The following is a 26,050-nucleotide window of genomic DNA, read 5'->3' as shown; positions in this document are numbered from 1 at the left end:
AAATACCGACAAAACTCTAGATCTGTTAAGTTAGTTAAGTTATTCGGCTAGCCAGACTCATACCTAGAGTTTTAAGCTTTCAAAAATCAGTTTATAGTATAAAATAGAATATAAAACTAACACCTAATAACTAATAACTCTACTAATTGTGGCCATTATTTAAATTAAAGCTGAGTCTCCTTAATAGCAATATACAAATAAATACATTCCGATTCAAGCGTACAAATACTGAATAATTACTCATGGAATTAAATTATGTTCAATGCACTAGGTAATTTACAAAAATCTTCGATATCAGAGTTACGTAAATGCATTACATTTACCGTCCATCCATCCGAAAAGGAAAAAGAATTAAAAATAAAAAAGCAGCTCCAAAGGCATGTGTCGCTCCACTGAATTGATTCAAATTGTTTGGGCATTTAAATAAATGAAGTCTGACTTCGCATAAATCCAAGTCCCGGGTTTTTCGGTGCCGTTTTTTTATTGTGTAGCCAACAACGGTAGGATTTACATTGTTTCCGATTGCAGCCGGGCTATAAGTTCTGTGGTGAAATACGGTTGCATTTTACATTAGGCTAATAGCTGGTCTGATCGCCGTTCTAGAATGTTCGTGGATTCGATCTTTTTCTTTTTTTTTCACTTTCAAGATTAATTGTTAATAAGTTTAGACGGCCACATTGATTTCGAAAATATGGCTGAATTATGTACGGGATGGCCAATTAAAAAGGGCACTCGATTGTATATCGAAAAATAATTGTCGTAAAGACTTGGAGTGACAAAACTTATGACTAAGGCGGCCAACAAAAAATATTGGAAACCATTGAATTTCTAGAATTGCCGTAATCGTGTTCTTGAATTCTAAATTGGTTTTTTTAGGAAATAATCTTCAATTACAGATAATTAAAGTGAACATCGTTTTCAAATTGCGATAAATCCGATTCTCTTTCGTAGAATACTTTTTGCCCTACCTATTTAGGGAAACTGATGGGAGATGTCCAAGTATTTTCGGAAATAAATAGCAATTACTTTAAAATGGATGACATTTTGTCAAACTTAGGGTCATTGAAAATGATTCGTCTGACGCCATCCCTGAGCGGATTGATTTCGATTGCTTGCATCGCTACAAATACAATTTATTTATTTAATATCATTTTTATTGCAACAAAAGACAGCCAAATAAAGTTCTAACGCGCTATTCAATAATTCTATTCTAACCTACAAAGTCGGTAAAAGAAATAAAAACAAAATAAGCTCTATGATTCCCCACCAGGATTAGCCCCCCGAACAAAGCGGTTTACCGGTTTGTGACCGGTGCAATGCACACATCTACTTGGAGCTACTGGCGAGAGGTTGTAGTTGCCTTGACTACCAATAGATAGATACCCATCTGCGAGCAGATGTTGTCGGTAACCTCCAAGACACACTAGTACACACCTTGTATAGTTGGTATCCTATTTTGTTGATGCCAATTTTAAAGTTCCTGATTAATGCTAATAAAAAAAGTGCTAATAACATACTGCTAACTTCATAAGTTGACAGTTGAGTATAACCCAAACAAGGTTTATAGTCACACTTTAAAAGAGTCATTAAAAATTAGGCTACATAAAGATGCCACATTCAGAAGGCATTGACTCCCGACCTTCCTCTGGTTAGCAACCTCGGTTGAAGGGTCTCCTATAGTATATATAATATATAATATATAATATATATTTATATATATATATATATATATATATATATATATATATATATATATATATATATATATATATATATATATATATATATATATATATATATATATATATATATATATATATATATATATATATATATATATATATATATATATATATATATATATATATATATATATATATATATATATATATATATATATATATATATATATATATATATATATATATATATTTAGTTTTCTTGTAAAGCTGCTGATCCCAGCCATTACCAACTACGAGTAGGTCGCAAGAAGTAGATTTCGTTGCTTTTTAAAAAGTTATGGATTATCTTTAAAAATGGGGGTTTTGTAGCGAATCCTGCAATTAATGCAGATTTGTACTAATAATAGCATCATAAATTAAGAATGGACAAAAAGGAATAAAATTATTGGCTATGTATATTGTATAAGTTGTATATTAAGATATACAATAAATATTAAAAATAAGCTCTTGCTTGCAAAGTAAAAAATCGCGAGATTTAATTTTAAACTATATACATTTGTTTGTGAAATAAATTTAATTTCAAAAATATTAAACAAATCAAAGTCTATGTGCATTTTCCTATTTTTGCTGCAGAAAAATGGTTAGTTTAAAACAGTTCCTCTCTAGCGGTAGTTTTGAAAAACTGAATTTCAAGACGAATTTCGACCGCAGTATGTCACGTCACATTGCGATTTATCTCCTTTTTAGCCCTCTGTAGTTCAGAATCAGGGAATTGAACCTTGAATCAATTTAAGTCAATCCTTTGCTTAAAATTAGTCGTAACGTTGTCAGTTTAAAGTTAGAATGCAACATTTTAATATAGAATAACCTAAACATTAAAAAAACGTGGGCAATTTGCCAACTGTAGCGCGAACTTAAACAACAGCGGCGAAACACGCATTTTACATTATAAAAACGACGCGCGCAAAAAAAAAGCGCAACCATCTGTATAATGCGTCAGCGTGAACGGCAAAAATCATAAATGCAATGCAGTTATTAACGTGGATCAATTGTTACTGGGTCGACCATTTTTAATTAAAAACAAATACCGACAGATATTATTTTTGCTTATAAATACAAAGTACGAGGTGGAAGTTAATCGAATTTTAAACTATTAAAACAAATCGATAATGAATTTCCATTCTGGCACTAAAGGGCTCGGGCGTAATTAATTAGTTTTGCTCGTCGAAAAACATCGTTTTCGTTTTGTTTATCCACGCGAACCAATAAACAGCAAAGGGACCGCGTGCTGCATCTGATCTGTAGCTGCGCAGCTATAGTTAGAAAATATGTAGACCTAACAAGAAACCGAAAATCACTTTTTAAAAACTTTATTTTTCCAAACTACAAAAATTTATAGTTTACCGCAAGAGCGTATTCAACTAACAAATAATCAAAACAACAGTTTAATGTGATTAAAAGCTGACGCGGGTAAATCTATCTAAGCATCTTTCTCCTATGGGTGCAGGGATGACTTGTAACATAATTCCTCCCTCCTCAGATTCAACTTAGCATGGAAGGTGAATATTGCCTAGCTCGATAACTGGTTTTGGTATTCTTTCTACTTCTTTGATATTCCTAACATTGAGGAACTTCTTACAACAAGCGTAGCAGCCGGAGATAATCATTATCCCGTAAATCGATAAAGACCATAAGTTTCAACGAAAGGACTTACAGCGGAGATTTCCGGTTGTTTCTTCATAATTTGGGCCCTCATTGTATGCAGCTCATCCAACTTGATGTCGTGAAGCTTAATGTTAACATCTAGTTGGACTGGTGATTGGTTATTGACATCACCAAATTTGGATAAACTGGCTAGTGCTGGTTGATTTTTCGCTTACGAATACCCCTTGGTTAGACAATACCTTAGAGTCGTTGGTATATCAAACAAATATGTACCAATTATGATGAGAGTCTCTTCTTTATATTGCAAACCAACTTAGGTTCTTCCTTGCGATGGAAGATACCAATAAACTGACTGGAACCTTCCATACGTTGGAATTTAGAACAGTGACTGTAATTTGAGCATGTGGAGGAGTTGCCGGCTTTAAGTAGCTGTGTCGCTTTTACATGTGTAGCGTAATTTATTTTTTAACAAGGATTTATTTCGGGGAGCTATCGCTTTAAACTGATTCTCATTAAATACATTTGAGTAATCGGGACCTTTAAAATTTATATTATTTTCTTATCGTTGATGTAACTATTATTATAATTAAATTTTGAAATTTAAAAATATTTTCCGGAGTTACTGTTACTGATTTTTATTTAAGTATTTTTCTACTCTAAGAAGTTCCTCAAATAGATCGCTTGCTTTTATAATACTAGAATGTACTGTTTTTAGCCGCGCAAAAGAGATTGAATTTTCAATAACCTGTAACACTGAGTTAATTATTTCATAACGGCTTATTAATTGATTCAAGTAATCTAGGATAAAGGGTGAATGACCTACAACTTTAATAAACAATAGTATTTCATTAATCTCATTTTTTAGTTCCCTATTTTGCAAATTGTTGTATTAAATTGTGTTACTAAATCAATATAAACCAAGTTTTGCTGAGCTATGCTATTTACCAATTTTTTTTATTGTGCTCAAGGGTTTTAATAATGGTGTCATAACGTTCGCGGTCAGAAGCATGTAAATTATCACTAATTGACTTAAATATTGAGCCTACATCGTTATTCAAACCTCATTTAGACCTTTGATTATTGGGAACTAATTCTTATAATTTTGTCGTTACTAGCTTAAAATGATTGATACTTGCTCGATAAAACCCGAATCTTGGATATTTGCAGACCCCAGTTTTAAAAGAAACATACCGAGGTTCGTATTCAAGTTTCTTACTATCATGTGACTGCTTTATTGGAAGCACGTGACAATCGCTGGAAATCAAAATAATAAAGTATTTAATTACTAGAGGTGTAATTTTTCTTTCTGGAATGTTTTAAGTGATTCGTATGAATTTTTTCTTCCATTCCCGTGGAAACTATTTTATGAACGGAATCTAATTTGGTGATGACAGTGGGTTTTAGGAATTCGTTCGCGATTTTCTGTTTATTGTCGCGATTTTTAATCAAGTTTTCGATTACAATTTCTTTATTTTTTTATTTAAATTTGAATACAAAATTTTTGTCGTTTCTTCATGTTACTGAATGCATCGATTATATGCTAAAATGGTATACATCATTTTTAAGTGTGCAGGTGATTTTAAATATCCTTGAGTATTTAAGAGACTAGAATGTTCTAGTAAAGTTGAATGTAATATTTCGACTACACTAAGCAAGTTGAAGATTGGATGGATGGATTAGTGGGCCTTATTATTTTCTGTTTAAGCATTTTTTTAATTTGATGCGCGACTTCTGCTTTATGTATATACGGATATCTGTAGGATTTTGTATATGCAGTTGTTTCATCGGATGTTGGAATATCGTACTTTATTTCCTTTGTGAAAGTTAATGGTGTGTTTTCATTGTAGAAAATATCAGAATATTCTCTACAGAGTTTTAATGTTTCCGACTTTTCTTCGTTATACATATGCTCAGTACGAATTGTGTTAGACAGATCAAATTTTGGTTCGGGAATACGGGAAAATTCGCAAATATTATTTAGGTCGGTTTGAACTCCTTATTGAACTGAACTGAACTGAACTATTTTTGTAACATTGGTGCTTCTAAGCTTATATCAGTTTTAATTTGTCATTTGTCAATTCCGACATCAGAATTAAAAAAAAATCAACAATAATTTTTTTGCGATAACAAGGCTATACCTTCGCGGCAAGTATCTCGCCACACCAAAACTAGGTAAACAAATTTCTCTTTCTTTATCGTTTGTGAACAAGAACAAAAACGTATATACATCTGTATATGCTTTATAGAGTGCCAATCATTCTATTTCCGGTATATAACTTTCTCAAGATGTTCAAGTTCTATGAGTTGGCTCCGATAATCTAAGGTACTTTGGGCGAACTTTCTCTGCTCTCCAAATGTCGGTTCCTAAAATCTGCTGCGGTCCTATCGGTGAAGTTTTCTTTCTAGAAGATTTGCCTCTTTTCCTTTTACATCAAAATTACTTTAGTTCGTCTCCGTCTCGATTTTGGAGGAGCGTGGTGGTAGTTCAAACAAATAGATTGTTTTTATTTTATCATTCTCATCATTCGCGACATTTTCATGAAAATTGGTAAATACTTGTACTTGTGATAATTGTATAAATTTAATGTAGAGCAAATTCCATCCTTTTACTTTTACTAAATGCAGCGACGTAAATCAATCAAATTAAATTAACCAAACAACATTTTGGAAGAAACAAACTTTTGAGGCTGTTGATCAATACGATCTGTCACACGTGTCCCATATGTTGGAAGGTATTACTTGAAAAGAAAGAAAACAAACACAAATTTTTGAGTTCCTATCCACATGTTCAATTGTTTCTTAACCTTAATGTATATATTGCATATTTATTTACTTCAACCAGATTGCTTCTAACGACGTCTTTGTTATGCCTGTCAGGAGGTAAGCTTCAAGATAGATGAAATGACCTAATCGCATAACAATATTTTCATTTTGTATATCTCTTGTATATCTCTCACCAAATTCGTTCACCCCACAAACAACCTGCTATTTAACCTAGTAAAAGGTGTTTTACATTTTTAAGTCGTTATAGCCCAGCACGAGACCCTTGTTATCGCAAAAACTCATAGGCTTCCGTTACTTGTGTGAGTTATGTCAGACTCTAACATGCTAGGTTTGCTAAATATATATAATATGTATATATATATATATTTTTGAAAACAGAGAAGATAATGGTAGCAATAGATAAGTTAAAGTCTGACCTGTCCCTCTTGACACGCAAAAGTGTAAGAATAATTAAAGCCCAAGTTAATTCTATGCACTGGGTCACGAAAGTACATTTGCTTTTTATTAGTTTTTTAGAGGTTGCTGCGAAATTTATGGGAAGTGCAGTCCAGTATTTTGAATTTAATTCGTTTTTCATAAAAGTTTTTTCTTGTCGGTCGGCTTCGGTCGATAAATGCAAACTAGCTTGTGTACTCCGAACTGGTATGTGTGGTTAGATGAAACTGATAATATTATAGTGGTTTTAGAAAGCTTACTTTTTCTGATAAGTTTCGTTTTATGGCGGCGTCAAATCACTAAATGGAAAACAAATCCCAACGGATTAACATTGTATATTCTTAAAATGGCAAATTTAACGGAATTTTGATTTGGTAGATTTGAAAATGTCTAAAAATATTAGATAAAAGACAAAAGAAGCTGAGACAAGCAAATTAAAATATTCGAATAATGGTTCTTCTGAATCTGTGTTTTTAATGCACTTGATACTAATTTACCAATTGTTTGTTTTGAGAACTTTGTTAGGTGGTTAGATTAGGTTTATGGACCGACATCTACCACTATCGATTCGCAGTTCACTACCGAGTGTTTCGAAAATGTTCCGTTAAAGTGACCGAAAAATGTCTCCTTCAAAAATAAAAATAATCCTTTCTTTAATTTTCGACCCGGTTTACGATAGGTAAATGAAATTTAGACCACAAATACGTTTGATAAGGCCATAAAAGGAATATAATATTTTAGCATTAGTAGCGTTAGCATTAATTGCAAAAACCTCAAAGAACTAAAAAACTTGTATTTTGTAACAAAAGTACCTTTTTTGATGCAATTGTTTAGAAAAGAGGTTTTAGCCAAATAAATATGTAAAATGAATTAGCACCAAAAAAAAATTTTGGGTAAAACTAGTAGTGACCCCCTCTACCGACGCCTCTGCATAAAACTTTATTTTATTGTTATCAGAATTAGTTTTTATGACTTAGATAAAGCTATTTCTGATCTAAATTTCATTTCGGTAACTTGTATAGTCAGAGACATACTAATTTTTGGCTCCTATAAACACTGGCAACAAAGCAAGCATTTATACTTCTGAGTATTTTTCCTCATGATTTACTTTTATCTATGAGCAGTAAGCATTTTTCTAGCTCTGTTTCAGATGAAGTTTCGATCAACTTTGGAGAAAAAGAAAGTATTTGCTCATAAATCATAATTCTACAGGATTTAAAAAAAAAAAACACGCGTAATGACTGCAATTAAGCTGATGGTGCTCATTTCCATCATTTTTTTAGTATTATTTTTTTAGAATTCAGTTTATGGAGTTTTGGCTTTTCCTTTTGGTTTATTCAAAGTTAATAACAAAAATTGCAAAAAGACAGTGGCGTACATCTCTTTGACAATGCTATTCGTTAGGATACCTCCCAGTCGGTACCGGAATTCCTCATTTTACTCTAGTTTAAGCAAAATTAGCCATTTTCCTATTTACTAAAGTAATTAGCTATAGTTTTATTCTTAGATTTGAAATGGAGAGATATAGTATTAGAGGTAAAATATTCTATTGGGTAAAATAATAGAATTATAAAACGAAATTAAAACTACAAAATGGGAAATTTCGTTAAATCAACTCACTCTGATTCCTGATTATTAAAAAGCTAAACAAAAAAATGCTGAGTTTGTAGGAAACAAATATCTCGGGAATTCCGTAAGTACAAAATTAAACAGAGTAAGTTATACTACTGAAGCTATCGGTGGTATATGATAACAGAATTCTCAAGGATTGTCTATTTTACTACATGGTATAATAGTTAGGGGTGGTGCTTCTGATATAATAAGAGTTTTCATTATACAAAAGAGGATCATAAGATCAATGAAAAAATGAACAAGAAGAAGCTTTAAGCAATTGCAATTTTGACTGTTTATGCAATATTTGTTTCGCATGTCTAATATTTATTTTTGTAAAAACGAATAGAAATGAAGTTTTATTATTATTACTATTATTATTAAGCGTACAGAAATATTTAACTGATTGTAAGAAAGATGTTATTTTTCTAAATATTAAACAATCCGTATCTTGGAAGGAAGAATTTTCGAACCTACTTTTACATGAACTTTTTTTTTCTCGGATCACCAGTTTCCAGCATATTTTTCGAAACGCCCTGTATTTTTTTCGCGGGTTGCGCAAAAAACATTTCCGTTTCGGAAACATTATTTAGCCCATAACCATTGCGCAAATAAAACGAAGTCTTTTTTATTGCGCCGAATAAGGGAAAACCCAAAAAGGCCCCCTGTTTCACTTATCCTCGTTTATTTTTATGCTCATATTACCCTGGCCATTCTCCGTCGACCGCGGCCCGGGGCCCAATTTCACCCGCGTTCCATTGTAATGCAAAATACCTGGGAAGACGCACTCAAGAATTGTATTGTTTATTGTGATTGCAGGTTGCGCATTCCTGACGTACTTCAATCCTGAGAGCGCCCTTAACTGCCAGAACGCTCTGCATGAGAAACACACGTTGTCAGGGGTAAGTTTCAAGATTCTCATCCGTTCGTTATCTTCCCGTTCTTTTTTGCTCTTTTTATATTATTGGCTTTTTTTTCTTCGGAGAGATATAAATTGTTTATGGTAACGCGTTCAGTTAAAATTGAGCTGGCTCACTTATGCTCAAGGAGATCTCGAATAACGATAGACTCTCAGTTCCGTGTTACGTGGATATTTTGGACATCCTGGCCACATACATGGTTAAGCAATGTTAGTGGATATTGAACTGAGGTGGCTTTTACTTGATGAAAATCCATTTATCAAAATAAATAAGCACTAAAAGTTCAAATTTTCACGAAATTATTCGTGAAAATCTGAACTTTTAGTTGTTATTTATTTTAGTGGATGTCCATACAAGTTTTAGACCAGATCTGCATATCACAAATATTTTATTTATTGTTATTTAAATTGCGAAAATTTAAAATAGGCAGTACATTTTTGCCGAATATTAATACTAATACCACAAAAGGTAGACTCCTTACTTAAAACAATGCAATAAGGATTCAAAGATTCAAATTGGGAAAGTTAGCAATCATTTAGACACAAATGATCTATTGTGACACTTTCCATAGCCATACCTCGTTGCCTCGCTTTAAATATTTTTCGCAAAATAGTCATTTGATAGGTATTTTAATGGCCAATCTACTTTCCAATTATCATTCTTCAGTATTTTCAATAATTCCCAACGTATTTTAAGAAAACATGAAGTTTAACCTATTGAATCTAGAGCTATGTAGAAAGACGCTAAAAAAAATAATTAATTAATTTTCAATTTAAAATAAAAATAAACCACCTGTCATTGACTACCATATAAGATTTTTTATTATCATCAATACCTAACCTAATGTATTCTTTGCCGAAATACATTGGAGAGACGGAACGAAAAATATTAACCGGACTGAAATAGCCTTAAGACAAAGAAATTGCAGTTGCTCAATACAATGTAATCAATTCTTCTTTAAATGAAAAATCCGAGAATCTATATAAATCTATAAGCAAACAAACAATCTTAGCGCCGCTCAGGTCCTTACTTGCCACCAATATGGGATTCAGTCTTGTGAAAGTTTCAATGTTCATGCCCCTCATTTAGCTCCGTCCCTCTCATACAATATATAAACAGGTACAGAGTAGAATGCGAGCCAGTTTCACTTAAGCTCTGAAGAAAACAACAAGTTCGCTGCAACTACAACCGGCGCAGAAAAAATTCAGAAGTATTGTAAATAGTATTACAATAGCCTGTGGAAGTGTCTTTGCAAAATGAAGACCTATAGTGTTGATTTAGATGTTTGGCTTACAGTTTTAGATATTTTAGAAATTTTTAAATTAAAGAGAAAACTAATTTATTTATATTTAGTATGTATAATAAGTATAAGTATGTATGTATTTTTATTCACAGGAATACACCTTAAGGCGCCGTGCTGATATTAATATAATCTCGTTGGTAATCTAAATAAGTAAGTCAACTAAAGCAAAACAAAAATACAATTTTTATAGTAAGTGTTGAAAATCCTACCCATCATTGAGTCACGCTGGATAGAATATGTCTGGATTAAATCTAATAATATTACAGCACGCAATTGTTTGATTTAATAGGTCTTCGATATCTTGTATTGGGGTAGCGTAGACTAATTTCACATACCCTCCTGTTATCAAGTTTTGGTCTCTTGGTAAAAGAGGTTGAACCTCTATACGGGGAGTGGATATAATTATTGTTCTTTTGTTGCAATTTTCCTGGTACTTGTCTCCGTTGGCCTTCAATTCCTACTCATTCAAAAAAATGTATATAACAAACTATGTTTTAAACAAGTTTCGAAATACCCTGTACAATACAAATTAAATTTTTAAATCGAAATTGGTACTAGACGTTGACTTAGTAAAATAATCCGGTTATGTTAATCACGTAACTTTTTATTAGAATTTTAAGTCATAATGGTTCGAATCAATTTTTTTAAGCATCACTCACTTAGACGACTATAAAATGTTTTGGCAAAAACCAAAGCAGAAAATGCAACCGAACAAAAACGTGGTGGACAGTCCGCATTTGTCGAAGAGAACGGCACCTCACCCGGTCGTCGAAAACCGGCCTAATATTCTCCTAAAACCGACAACGGCAACGTGGAAAATTGAATTTGAGTTTCCCTCTACGATCCCGCGGACTAAATTGCGATTGGCACAGTTGCCTTTGGAGATCTTTGTATACTGTTTGATGGGGCATTGTTCGTGCGTTCTGTCAATGTTGTTCCTATATTCCTGTGGGAAATTCAAAAAACCGCCTTTGTTGGCATATTCTCCATTGAGAGGAAGGTGTCGATATGTACGGTCGTATGTATGCCGGTGTGTGATGCAATTTTGCAAAGCATTTACTATTCCTATAAGAATGAACGTAAGCCGCCATTGTTTACAAGCGATGGAATAAGGAGGTAAATGCGTAGGGGTATTTTAAGGAAAATACGTCGCTTACTTTTTACGATGGCATTCAAGCTTTGTCAAAACGTATATAAACAAATTTAAAGATGCTTCGGGTTCCGGTTGTTGATAAGAAATATCGAACTTCTTGCTCCACTGCTTCTGCTTTCTGATTCTTTTCCTAAAAGTATAATAATTAATAGAAACGTTTTCAAAAATCATTTCAAAAGTATTGATTATCGAGTCCTAGACTTGCTCACAAGCTATTTATCTATCTAATAACAGTCCAATGAACAGTATTCAACTTAACCCATCTAACAACCCCCCAATGACTATATTAACATTTGTCTAAAACATGAGTCCTGGTTGATACCATTCGGCTAAAAAGTTGTTGAATATTGTCCAGACCGCTCTTTTGAACATATTTTAGTCCTCATTTAATCTAGTTTCTGGACAGTTTACTCGGACTGGTGTATCCTTCTCGAGGTAGGGTAGGTGACAGTCACCCACAAAAGTGTCAATAAAATGACGAAAACTTCTCTCTCGGGAAAGGACCTGGTAATTGTGATCCGCATTCGTATGTTGATTTCATAATCTGAGAGATCAATTGCTGGTGCTATACCCATATCATTTGAATAATGATAACTCGTGGTAGGTACGACTGTAAAAGCTTGCTGGACCTTCAGTACCCCCAGTGAACTACATTTATGGCCGACAGAATTACCAAAATTCTATAGGTTTTAAAACGGCGTAAGAAACTGTTTTAACAACGGAAACATGGAAACAAACTAAATGCGCAAAACACTAACTTTCTTGTTCGGGAAAAATTGGTGTGAGTCGCAAGAAGAGTGTTTTGTCCCTATTCAGGTGGTTGGTTGGAATTGCTTCCTAACGTTTTGCTAGCATGAATGACAAACTTCTTCAAAGCTTGTTAACCAATTTGTAAAATGAGTGTCCGAGAATTTCACAGATCGCAGAACGTACTCAAAATTTTCGCGGTTGCGTGGTGGTCTTTTCAGTTAAAGCTAATTTAAATTCTTCACTTATGACATAAAATTTGGCATTTCGCTTGTCATAGAGGATCATTGCAAAACTTCCACAATTATCTCGTTCATTTTGTTGATTGGTCTCAAACAAATGATGGTTGAACAGTATTATACAAAATCACACGATAGAGTAAAGTGATTCGGATTTAATTTTTTTATTAAAATTGGTAGGCACTTGATGATTGTGATACATCTGACTGAAACGTTGTGTAAACAAAAATAAAGACAATGAACAATGGACAATCCCTTAGTATTTCTAATTAAGAATAATACACTTTAATAACTCCTAAATTTAATCTCTGCGCGTAAGAGAGCTAACTATTCTTTTGATTGTTGAAGCGGTTTTTGCACAACTTCCTCGTGTGTCCTACTATGCTAAGCTTTGCCACTTTACGCGCCAATTGTTCTTAAAACAGACTCCCAGTACAGTAGAAGCGCGTAAGCCAATTCAAAAATAATAAACGACTTGCACACGTAACGACTTTCTTCGCTCATTCCAAAATAAACTTTAATAGCCCCATATGAACGCAGAACGAAAGAGAGTCGATGTTTCAAAGTTCTGCCAATACGGTGGCTAAAGTTAATCGACCTGATCCGGCCGAACCTTTCAACGTGCGTGTAAATTTTTTACGCGCACCGAAGCCGTGTTTAACTGAAAATGTTTCAGCGTTCGGTAATGTCGGGTTTACGTCGTTCGATAATATAAACAAATATGCCATGATTTGGAGTTAAAAAACTATTTGTGATTTTCAGTCTGCGCCCGGCTTTGTTTCGTACGTACACTGCGAGACGTAAAGAGAATTATACCAATCGTAACTAGGGTTTTCGATCTCGGGTTTTGTGGTAAAACTGAGTGCATTGTCTTTAATTTAATTCCGGTGAAAAATTTACGTGGTTTCTACGAAATCGCTTGTTTCAGTGTTACAGTGCTTTAATATTTGTCCACAAGCGATATGGATTACGATTTGCTGGTCTACCCGGATCTGTTGGCTTACTACGATTTGAGTTTGGTGAGAAAAATACGTTCATCAGTATTTCCTAATGTTTGTTGGGTTTGATAGAACTCCGTTAACTTGAATTTTATATATTTCAATTTGCTGAATTTAGATGCGGTTCTCAACGGAACGAATTAAAATTTCTTCAAGCACTGTCTTCATTAGTGTTCTCCTTAATTATTAAAACTTGCTTGTGTGCATCTGAGAGTTTATTTGAATTGTCAGCTGTATTGAATTTAAATCTTATTGGAGTAGTAGTAGGCAATTTTATTTTGTTACTTCTTTTGTTTAAAAATAACTATGTGCTCTTTAATTTTTTTTTTTGGATTTTCTATTTAATTGTATTGGAATATGTCATTATTTTACCTTATCAAAAAATAAAAATAGTGTGCGTCCTGAAAAATCAAAGCTGGCAAATTGCGTGGTGTCAGTTGAATGCTACAAGCAGAATTTTTGTTTTAAGAAATACCCAACGGAAACCTGAAATAGTTCGCACGTGCTCCCTTAATCGTTGTTTATTAATTAATCGTGGCAGGGTGCCAAACTTCGTTTCATTTCCGACAATTAGTCTTGAAGCTCTACAAAGTAATCTGTGAAACGCTATAACGTTTGAAATCCTGTAGAACTGCAGACGCAAAACGTTACTTTTTAGTGAACAATCATTTTAAATTCCTATTATTTTCTAATATTGCAATACGTTTTATTTTTCGTCTAGCTTCAGATATCGAAACCAGAAGTATCATTAGAGAAGAGCAAGAAAGCTCATAACGCAAACAATTACACGAAAACAGTCACCACAACAAAGGAGCCATTCATTAAGGCGAGTCGTTTGGCTATCCTCTCCGCTCTATATTTATCCCGAAGTTACCGTTTGGACGCCATACTGCCCAATACCAACTTCTCAGAAACTTTCATTATTGTTATTGACCCGTTCGCCTTAAGTTTGCATAATTTGAAAATATTGGGATAATTGCTTTTTTAGCATCAAATTTTCAAAAAATCGGAAAATTTTTTCGTTGTTTATCAGTTCTGCTTGTATGATTTTGTTTAAAAGGCCCAAAAAAAGCTGTGTAAGTTTTACATTTTCCTTAACATCTGATCTGATTCAAATGCATTTTTAAAGCATTATTGTATTACAATGTTTGATTGATTAGTTCGTTTCTAATAATTTTGATTCATATATAAAAATTCAAGTGCAACTCAAATTTGTGATAACGTCGGAACAACAAAGTGTTGAAAGGGATGTCTGAGTTAAACAAAAAATGGACAAGTAACAAATAATAAGGTGTAATGAGAGCAATAAGAAGTAGTAAAACATCAATAAGCAGCAATGACAATTACTGCTAGAAAGTAGGTTTTGAAGTAAGAAGTATTATTACTAGTCATTAACATAACATTTTTAATTTTTTAATGAAACCGTACACACAACAGAAGATTCATAGATGCGGAATGTTGGACTCGTATTACTGTGAGATATCCAGATCTCAGTGACATGAGAGTGTAATAAAAATCTTTTTTTCGCAAGATAAGGACAACAGAAAACTATCAATACGCAGTCACGGTTAATTACTGCCTGAAAATACACATTAAAATAGATGGTACTATTACTAGTCGTTAACACAACGTATTCATTACCATAATTCTGGAAAATCAAAAGTGTTCATTTGTTGGTTTTCCTAAACCGATTTAAAAACTATAAAAATCTAAACGAAATAAATAACATATTGCAATAATGTTATTAGAATGACTACGGTGTAAATGGATTAACAAAATTATTAGCAGTTCTTTTAAACTGAAAATAGTACAGAGATAGAATTTTGGTTCTGTTAATAAAGAATGGAAACCACGAAGTATCTTCATATTAGTTATTAGTCATTACCAAAAATAACGAAATTTATTCGCTGTAGTTCGAGTGAATCTTTCATTTTACAAGTAGTAGGGTAGGGTGCCCGTTATTTTTTTAACTAAAAACATTTGTTAATATATGGAATATAAATAGTGTTAATAATATATTAAAGAATCTATTCCGAGTTATAAACGGAGTTGATTTTGCTTAATATAACAAACATTCCGCAATAAACCGCGTGCTCCTTTTCTTTGATGTTTTCATCGTTTTAATTAGGGAAATATATCACGAATTTAGAAATTGCCATTTAATGTTTTTGACCAAAGCGAAAATGGAAACGAAAACCATTTACGACTAGAAAGGAACTATATTGGCGTCGTTTATTTCAATATAAATTTCCCAGGAAGCGTGGAGGTTAAAGTTAAGAATTATTTTCTGTTTAGAGAGCGTATAAGGCATGAAAGTAAATGTACACCGCGGAGAGCAGGAAGTCGCAAAACTTCATTATTCAGCGCAGCTTTTCAAAATTACCTGGAAAACCGCTGTCCTTAAAATTTTTATTGATAGTTAAATGCTTAATATTGAGAGAAATAAGTACCGCATAAATCTATAGTTAAATACCAATGTTGTAAGGTAAAGGAAAAGATAATAAACACTCTTTAAATGAGCATGGTTCATATGCCCTTTTGCTGCTGTACTTAAACTTACAAAACTTTTTGTTTTAAGATATCATCTGTGTAAGAAATCATTTATATAGCGCATTTTAGAATTTTTGGCTTTTCTCAAAATGCGTTTCTCAATTTTATCTGGCTTTTAATTTTAGGCAATACCTTACATTTACATTGATATATTGTTCCTCATTATTCCCTTGGGTTTGTTATTTTAAGCAAAGGAGTGATGACAGATTAATCAAAAAAAGTTCACTCCTTTTTAATTAAAGGAATGCTTACCATTTAATTGATTGATTGATTAATTAAATGAAGCTTGGCCAAGGTGTTGATATCAGAAAACTTTTATGGACTACTTTAAAAAATATGGATTGTGCCTGAAAAACACATAATCGTAATCTCTTTTACATCTTTAATTTAATTATAAAAATGGATAAAAGTTCGATCAGTACCAATAGTACCAAACACAAAAATATAGCAAGCGCTGGCCAAGTTTTCGTGGTTTGCCTGTCAATGTGTATTAGAGCGCCTTCAGTAAAAAGGAAGATACTAAGAATCGTCTATCGTAACCCTAATGAGGTTCTATTACTCTCAAATTTCAAATCTAATATAGAAAATGTAATACGATAATAATAAGAACTAATGTAAAACTGAATAAAAAAACCATGTTCATCAACTTGACTCGCCAACAGAAGAAAAAGGTGAAGAAGCTCTTTTAAAATATATACATCCACATCGAAATCATGTTTCACCCGACCGAGTCAATTTCGAGCATCTGGCGCGGTTATCAAAATACAAACGGAGGTATATTATCAGAATATATTCCGAAAAGCAGACCTCGTTTCCAAAGCAGCACAAGCAGAAGTTATTTTCGACTTGCCGTTATTCTTTTCCAGTCATAAATAAGATTATCGGAACAGAAGGAACTCCACTTGAAGTGTATTCCAATCCTGTTACATTGAATTTAATAGCATGGTCGTTCGGTCGTTAAAATTTAGTTTTTTAGCATTATAGCTTTTGAACTGGCCGATAACATTGGAGAAAACATATATTGTGTGATATAGGAATTGAAAAAAACAGTAATATTTTATTAATATTTTGAGTCGTGTTAATCGATGACATTTTGAAATAAATTTATTCAAAGGAATTCATAAAAAATCTATAGTTAGTCTCTCAAGTTTTGAGATTTTGTAGTTATTCATGATATGTTGTAAATTAAACTATCGATTTCTCCCCGTGGTGACGCGGATGGTGTACATCTAGTATAGGATGTGGCAATCGACTCACCCTGGGACGTAGTCATATTTTAAACGTGTTCAATTGGAGATAAGTCGGGTTACATTGCCTTCTTCGATTAAGTTACTAGTAACTGGGTCTTACAGATGCAAAAGTAGGGCAACATGAGAGGTTGTAACACATTATTCATGTTGCACTGATAGTTCCCGTTTTTGTAATAAAATATAGAGAACACCAAAATCAAAAACATTACTCGTCATTGAAACACCTATAGGGGATTGAAATTGAATCCAACAATGTTGTAGAAGAAATTGATAACATAAATTGTACAATAGGGTTCACGACTGGCGAACCAGCGTTAGTAACGTTTGTCAAGATATAACGCATTCAACTCTGAATAAACTTTGATGATCTGTCAGCTGCCACATTGGTTGTTGGATATCGCAAGGTCATTGGTTAAAGGCAAATTCACATGTTGACTGTGGCTTCTCGACATTTTTTGATACCTGCTTCCTAAGTTCCTGTATTATCGTCATAGGCAGGGGCTCTATATCTCTGGTAGCTATATGGATGTAGCATTCCGGCTAATCCTATTTCTAATTTCACGAAACGAGTTAAAGTCACTTAATTTAGGATATTGTGTGATATGAGATTGCACTATGTCTTAGTAGAAATTTTCGCGATCTCTTGAAACTTCTGTGCTTTTGCGTCGTGTTTGACGATGTACTGCCGCACTGTTGTAGTGTTCCGGTCAACGTTGTTTCTAAATTTCCGAAACGATATTTCATGCTCTGGTAGGTAATCGTAGTCGTTTCTTTTTTAAAACTAACCAAGCTGTTACAGTGTCTGTTTTGGACTTACAGGACATACAATGGACAACTATTTATTCTGCTATAGGGGTTGATTATTATTACTTGCTATTGCTATAATTATTCTTACTCAAGAAAACTCTTTTCTGAAATGTAAATAAATTTTCTTAATACCTAATTCTCGGAAAAACTACAGGGGTATAATTTTTTCCAGAAATTGTGTGCCAAACAGCACACGGAGTCGGGTCCTTTTTACAGCCACCCTAAAACACATCGCCGAGCGCAAGTGTTTTGTTTATTTTTACTAAAACTTTGATGCAATAACTTCCTTTTACGAATCCATAAACTCGGGGCCCCCGAAATTTATGTTTTAGCAAAGACTTACAGTTTTATTTCCGACCGTTTTGTAAAGGTGAGCGGAGGTGTAAATATGCCGAAAATTTGCATACATCATCTTCGTCTGAATGGTGCTTTACCGCCTACAAGTTTCCAGCACGTGTGTTTGTAAAATTCACTTCTAGTGCCTCTCGTGCGTTTAGTGTGATAACTAAAAATTGCTGCAACCAGAACTAATTGCAACGCCGTTAAAAAAAAACAGGAAATGGATGCTAGTGCGTTCGGCTAACTCTAATGTGGTATTTTATATCCGATAGCTAAATAAAGTTCGGTCTGTGGTGTGAGTTTAGCTTCTATACGAAATTGCAACTTTTCCCACGGAAATCTTTTTTTTTCTAAAGTCACTTTCACAACCGGTACAATTCACTTGGACAAATATTAAAATCGTTATTTATTATTAAACGTTACTACTTGCTAACTACTATTTGCAATAATTTACGTTCTTCAAGTTACACCGCAACCTATTGAACAATTTTTTGAGCATCCATGGTATAAATTTTCACAACTGGTTAAGATTTTCTGTGTCTCTTAGCACTACTTATTTTACAAACATTTTTTTTAATTTCCCAGTAAAATTGACCATTTTCTTCAAAATACGCTGAAACTAATGTCTGGGCCTAAAATGTCTCACAAGTTTTCACAACAATTGTATATTATAAAAAATGCGGTACATCTAGCAATAATAAAATTAATCTGTGAGACTTTTCGGGCTGTTAGGCCGTGGTCCATTGGTTTTGCTTCCAAAGCTTTCAGCTGCTACTGCGGCAGCCATCTTCAGTGGAACGTAGATTGTAGCGCGACGACTGTATCGGTACTGTTGGCGGTTGTCGAACCGCTCGGACGGACGGCGGACTGAACGGTCGGGCCCCTCCGGGCCCCTCTCCCTGTTGTTAGTATAAGGTGTTGTTTGTGTTGTTTGCAGGACATTATGCCATATTTTGTTTACTTGTAACCCCTCTTCACGTTTGTTGAAATTGTTTTTGTGTTTGTGTATTTCAATTGCTTCTCGATGTAGTCTTGCGTGGTAATATTTTTCTGTAGACAGAACTTCGGTGTTGTCGAATTTGAAGTTGTGATTGCCATTAGTAAGCCCGTGTTCTGCCACAGCCGATTTTTCTATTTGTTTCAAGGGACAGGATTTTTTGTGTTCAGTCAAGCGCGTAGATATGGTGCGTTTTGTTGTTCCAATATAAACGTATCCGCATGAACATGGGATTCTGTATACCCCGGGCCGAAGACAGCGGTTTTTGGGGGATCTTTGGCCGATCTTAAGTATTGTTGTATTTGTCGTGTGGGTTTAAAAATTGGCTTTATGTCATGTCTCGCCATTATTTTGCCGATCCGGTCCGTTACTCCTCCGATATATAGGAGGAAAACCAAATCGTCCGGAGGCGTTTCTTTGTTAGGCTCCCGTCTATTTTGTTTCTTCAATCTTATGGGCCGTTGTATTTCGTTGGTTTTGTAGCCATTTGCTTGAACTGTAATAATGCCTCTGACAGATGTTGTGGATCGGATATTCTAGTTGCCCTGTCGACTAGTGTTTTAATAACTCCTCTCTCTTGTTTCGGATGGTGGTTAGATTCTTTTTGCAAGTAGTGGTCCGTGGGGGCTTTTCGGTAAACTCTTTGTCCCAACCTTAGGTTATCGCCTCGGTTTACCATTACAACCCAAAATGGGTGTTGTCGATCCTGTTCAATCTCCATAGTAAATTGGATTTTTGGATGTATACTGTTCAGATGCCGGAGGAAGTTCTTTAATTCTTCCCGACCGTGGCGTACCGTAGCCAATGGCTAGGTCGTTTTTTGGCATTTCTTAGTGCCGTTTCTTCGAATCTTTCCATATAAAAATTGGCAACAACTAATGGGGCTTCCCATAGGGACTCCGTCTCTCTACTCGAAGAACATATTGTTCCACTGAAAGTACGTGCTCGTGAGGCAGTGTTCAAAAAGATTCGCTAAATTCGGCGGAAATCTTTCTTCTATCTTAGTGATGGTTTCGTGTAGTGGGATTTTAGTGAACAGGGAAATCTGACTAACATGTTCGTTGGTGTTAGCACAATGTTCTCGATGGAGTGTTCGCAATAAAAACCAAACAAAAATTGTCAATTTTTGCTGTATGTCCGAAACTTTGGAACAATCGTTACAACGCTTGTATTTACCATTGTTTTTACTTTAAGTGAAAGAACTAAAAAGCGCTGTCATAAAACTATCATGTTTAGCAAATTACCACCAGCATGGTATAATTGTAGTAATATGTTGAATCAGAAATATATAAGTAAAAGCGCAACTCATTATTGGATTAAGAATTTCTTTCATAAAATTTGTCTCAAAATATTACATTACATCTATGTCGCACAGAGTATTTAATGTAGAATGATTAAATAGACTTCATGTTTTAACTCCAATGGTATAACGAAGGGCTGAGTCCATAATATACGCTGATAATTTAATTTGCCCACTGTAATTTACTATCATGGAATAAGCAATAAAATATCGTAATGATAACTTCTTTGTGGTCGTTCAGAGAGAAAATAAAACCACACACGAGTGTCAAATATCGTACATCATTTATTTCGATGGATGAAACTTCTATCATAAATTTTCATTACACCGATAACTGACACCCATGCCGTAGTCCCGTACACGTCACATCGTTCTTTTTCTCGAACAAACTTCCCTTCTGTGGGTCCTTCAAAACTAAAGTCGCTCGCCGATAATTTCTGCCGATTCATCTTTCCATTGTGCGTAAATCGTGTAAATTATTTTCTTTATTCTTTGTTATACACACGCTTTTTTCCATAAGCAAGATATATTGTGTTATGTCTGGAAATGTATTCATGCTGATGATAAATTATACGAAACCGACTGGCTATTTTGTATTTGTCTGCTCATCAAAATATTGCACTTTATTAAGGATCGGTTTTTATTAGGTCGGAAGTGCGATCCACGGAAAGGGTCCGATTTTGTGAGGAAGCAATTGCGAAAAATGTATGCGTAAGAACTATATTTAATATGTAATATCAATATGGGTTTTTAGATATATTGATGTCCTTACAACTCTTTTATTTCAAGCCGATTGAGGTGATTAATTTTTTTAACGGGAATGATATTTATTGCTCTTATTTAATAATAAAATATTTAAGGCTAACCTTATCAAATAGTTACAATACAGACTGAAAAAAAAATTAAAGTTCGAATGTTACCAAATATCTTCGTTACAAGGTACTCGTAGGTGTGACTTTACCGGGACACGGGAGTCATGAGGCTTTAAGAGGTAGAAGTCCTGGGACAAGTGGTAAGCCAAACCTGAAGATACCAGCCAACTAAGTTTTATAACCAGCGGAAGGTCGAATAAAGTCCTGCAAAAAATTTTCATTTGACGATGTGTCAGATATTAATAGACTTGACTACTGATCGATACCCTGTAGTAATGTAATAGCGTGGTCTGTAGAAACTAAAATTTGTCGTTGTTTATTTCACTTTTTATACATTACCCTGCGTTGTACAGATTTATATATACGCAATTATTTTTTTATCGCGATGGGGTGGATAGTATTTTGTGCAAAATTGTGAGTATTGATTAATGTAACTTGTAATAAAAAAAAACATTTTTCGGTGTGTCTTTTGTTTTGCATTTTGTATTTGCTTTTGTGTGTGCCTTTTGCTTTTGCATTTTGTGCTAGTGAAATTTTTCAATGAAAGTTCCATAGGCTACCGTAATACCGGTTTTTGTTGAGTCCAACTTGCTAGCGTTTCACCAATCATCTTGCTGTCTTAGTCAGAGCTTAACTTTTACTCTGCTTATATATTGTTTGAGGGGGGCTGTGCTAAATGAAGTGCATAAACATCGTCTCAGATTACTGATTCCCATATTGGTGACAGGTAAAGACCTGAGTTGCTGTTAAGGTTATTAAAGTTGTTATAGATTTCTATAGACAAGAATGTTAGTTTTATCGAATGAAATTTTATGGCCGGTTTTGTGATTCTGACAACTGCTGATGAGTTTATTTGTCTTAGTCTTAAGGCTCTTTCATGTTCTTTGAGCCTATTTGATATTTTTCGTCCGGTCTCTCCAATGTATTCTTTGCCGCATATGCATGGAATGCTGTAAACTCCCGCATCTCAAATGAAATTTTGTCTTTGACGGATCGAAGTTGTTGAGAGATTTTTGGACAAGTGGTAAATCTAGTTTTGACGTTAGGAACTTTTGATGTTTTGAATGTAAGGAAGGACAACAGTGGTAAATATGGGATTGCTTTCGACCTTATTGCTATAAGAAGGTTGTGTTAAAGTGTACTTTGTGATGGAAGGCTTAATATCTTTCATGTTGACACTATTAGAGAGAAGAAGAGCAGTGGAGGGGTGTTTTAATTTGGGTTCATTGACTCGGAATGAAAGTTTTAAGACTCTGTAAACAAGGGAGTTGTTAACCGATGATTTTTGGGCCGAATGGTGATGTGACAATGCATTAAGGAATCGGTCTGTGTGCGTAGGTTTTCACAATAACCCCAATGTTAGGTCTGATTTTCTATTGATAAGAATATCTAAGAATTGGAGGGTACTATTAGTTTTTAATTCAATGAAATAATGTATGCTAGGGTGTATATAGTTTAAATGTCTAAGAAAATCTGTAAGGGATTCTTGAGCATGAGGCCAAATAACTAAAGTATCATCGACGTAGCGTTTCCATAAATATATTCTCGATGTCTGGTGATAGTGGAGAACCCATAGCTGTTCCCGACGTTTGTTCAAAGATTTGACCTTTATAAGAAATATATATTCCAGCCAAGCATTTTTCAATTAAGGTGAGAAAGTTTGGTTCCAGATTATCGGATTTTAATATATCTGAAATGATGTTGGGAGTTTCAGGAATAGAGACTTTAGTAAAGAGAGTTTCTTCGTCAAAACTAACCATAATTTCTTGTGTATCTTATGTAATGCTTTTTAATTGTTCAATGAATTGAAAGGAATTAAGTACGAAACTATCAGTTTTCCCTGTAAAGGGTTTTAATAAAGAAGGTAGATATTTTGCTAGAGTGTATGTTGGAGAACGAATGGTGCTGACAATAGGTCGAACGGGTAATCCTGGTTTGTGAATCTTTGGGAGTCCGTAGAGACAAGGAATTTTAGAGTCATGATGAGTGGCAGACTTTTTCACGGTGTCTGATAGAGAAGAAGCCTTAATAACAGATTTAAGATTGAGTTCCATAGATGACGTAGGATCTTTTTTAAAATAACGGTATGATCCGTCTGTGAGAATAACCTCAATCTTTTCCTGATATTCATTTTTAAGACTACGATGTCGGGATTAGATTTTAGAGATTTTAGGGCAATGCGTTGAGGCTTTGGAATATTAGATTTAGGATGCTTTGATGTTTTAAGGATTTTTGTGGTTTTATATCGAATTTCAATAGCTGTTTAAGATGGCAGTTTGTTTAGGGTAGAGTCGACATTTGAAATGATTTTCTCTTTTGGGATAATACGTGGGACAAGGGCGAAGTTGGAACGTATTGAAAGAATTGATTTTTCCGTTTCCGAAAGTTGGTGCGATGATACATTTATCACAGTGTTTGGTTGTTGAGAAGAGTTTGATGGTTTCACTAGCGTTGACGTTAATTTTTCCAATTTTTGAATGTGATTTTGGGTAGAAGATAAATGAAGATTTAAAGCTGTGTCATCTTCATTTTTGAAACGGTATCGAGCTCGGATGGGACAAGATGGAAGCAATCTTAAGAAATAGAGGGTCTTATTGATTTGGTCTATTTCCTTACGGCTTTAACGAATTCTTCCTCGAAGTAAAGCGAAACTAGATTTTCGAAGATATTTTAAGAAAATTTGGGATAAGTTATGGTCTTTACAATGTAACAAAAAGGTCAGTGTACAGAGTAATCTGACCAGTTTCAGTTGGTGATCTTCTAACTTTCTGCTTTTGCGTTTGATACCATCTCCATAAAGGCTGTACAGAGTAAAATGCGAGCCAGTTTTAGTTAAGCTCTGACGAAGCCAACAGAATGATTGGCGAAACGTTACCAAGTTTGACTCAACAAAAACCGACGCAGGAGGTATCCAGAAGTTTTGTAAAACGTTAAACGTTGTTGTTTGTGATTTTCCATCGAGTAGCGGCAGCTTTCTATCTACCTGAAGAGACCCACAGTTTGGCGAAGAAGATTAAAAGCTATTTGATTTTGATTTTCAAAATAATTAGATGGACTCGAAAAGAACGAAACGTTAAAAAATTGAATTTGAATAGTACTTGACTGGTTTTATATTCATGAAAACGTTTATGCAGTTTTATAAACGACTCTATAGTGACGAGCTTGTCTTGGGAAGGCTTGAGCAAACCGGAAACAGTTTTTAATCAATCAATCTTATTATAACTAAGATTGATTTAATTTTCATTAATTACTTTCGTTTAGTACTGTTTCGAGCAAAAACATATTCACAATCGTTATTAAAAGAATGGAGAACGATAATAATCATAATAATAACATATTGTAAATAACTCCACTTAATTAATTACAATTGTGAGATCCTCAGTCATCTATATGAAAAAAAAAAGAAAAAAATAACCAAAACGCTCGGATTTTGTTTAACGATTACTAATCTGAAGTGTGGAACATTGATGATTGTGAACTTCATAGCCTCGTACTAGAGAGATTCTAATTTCTATTACTTGGCTAAATAATATAAACAGACAATAAACGGGCATTATTTTATCTGTACATGTACCGCTCCTCATTTGGAGGCATTGAAATGAATTCCAGAGGCGCCAGTTATTAGTAGCAATAACGGTGAAGTCATTCGCCCAAAGAACTGGGCTTGCGAATTTGGAGAAATCAATTAGTAAATCATTTGTAAAAATGTTAAAAAAAGTTCAATTCAACGCCAACCCAAAGCCGTATTCATATTTAGAGAAAAACTCATACTTTTCCAAATATTTTTAAAGCTCTGCTGAAATTGGTCTAATTTTTTGCCCATTCACCTTTATAGAGTAAAATAACTCTGGGTTGCATTTGTAGATCCGGGTAAATATCTCGAAAGAAACGTGCCAGCGATACCGTCCATTCCCTATGATCATTTATTGCAGACTCTTCGAATTGTGTGCAATATTTCCCTCGGTGTAGTTGGATACAACAGGAAATGATTTATTTATATTCTTATTGTTGTTGTTAATTTCCAAATTTGACTTATTTGGCTTTATATATTCTATAACATATTTATTTTCATTATAGCAAAATAAACGAGGGTCTGTTATGCAAGATCTCTGTTGAAAGAAGGGATCTTTAAGAAACAGTATCCCATGATGACTTACTAGACGAATATTATTTATAATATCCCAGGAGATTTTATATATATATATTTTGATAAACCACCAAAGAGATAAATATTTCTTTGCGTTGTTGTGGTTGTAAAAATGCAAAATATTATTACATAATTCAATCCGACTATGCGGCAACAAACTAGAAAATTCATATTTCACCTCAAATTATAATATAATGCTCAGCATTAGCCAGAGCTTTGGCGGCCGCGATGGCGGCGGTCCGGCCCGCGTA

At 34.0% G+C, this 26,050-nt stretch overlaps 1 protein-coding gene across 3 annotated transcripts in view; it reads left to right on the top strand.

The window, feature by feature from the left end:
- Window positions 1-26,050, top strand: part of LOC132701343 (CUGBP Elav-like family member 4) — a 977,281-nt gene that overhangs the window by 128,127 nt on the left and 823,104 nt on the right. For all 3 annotated transcript variants that reach the window (XM_060669155.1, XM_060669161.1, XM_060669157.1), the window contains one exon: window positions 8,997-9,079. The gene's annotated coding sequence lies outside the window, so the exon portion shown is untranslated. The remainder of the gene's footprint in view (window positions 1-8,996; window positions 9,080-26,050) is intronic.

The sequence above is a fragment of the Cylas formicarius genome, unplaced genomic scaffold (genome assembly GCF_029955315.1).
Source record: "Cylas formicarius isolate icCylForm1 unplaced genomic scaffold, icCylForm1.1 PGA_scaffold_4__25_contigs__length_36172078, whole genome shotgun sequence".
NCBI classification, from domain to species: domain Eukaryota; kingdom Metazoa; phylum Arthropoda; class Insecta; order Coleoptera; family Brentidae; genus Cylas; species Cylas formicarius.
Note: the sequence above shows the minus strand (reverse complement) of the source record. Positions and strands in the feature narration are given on the sequence as shown.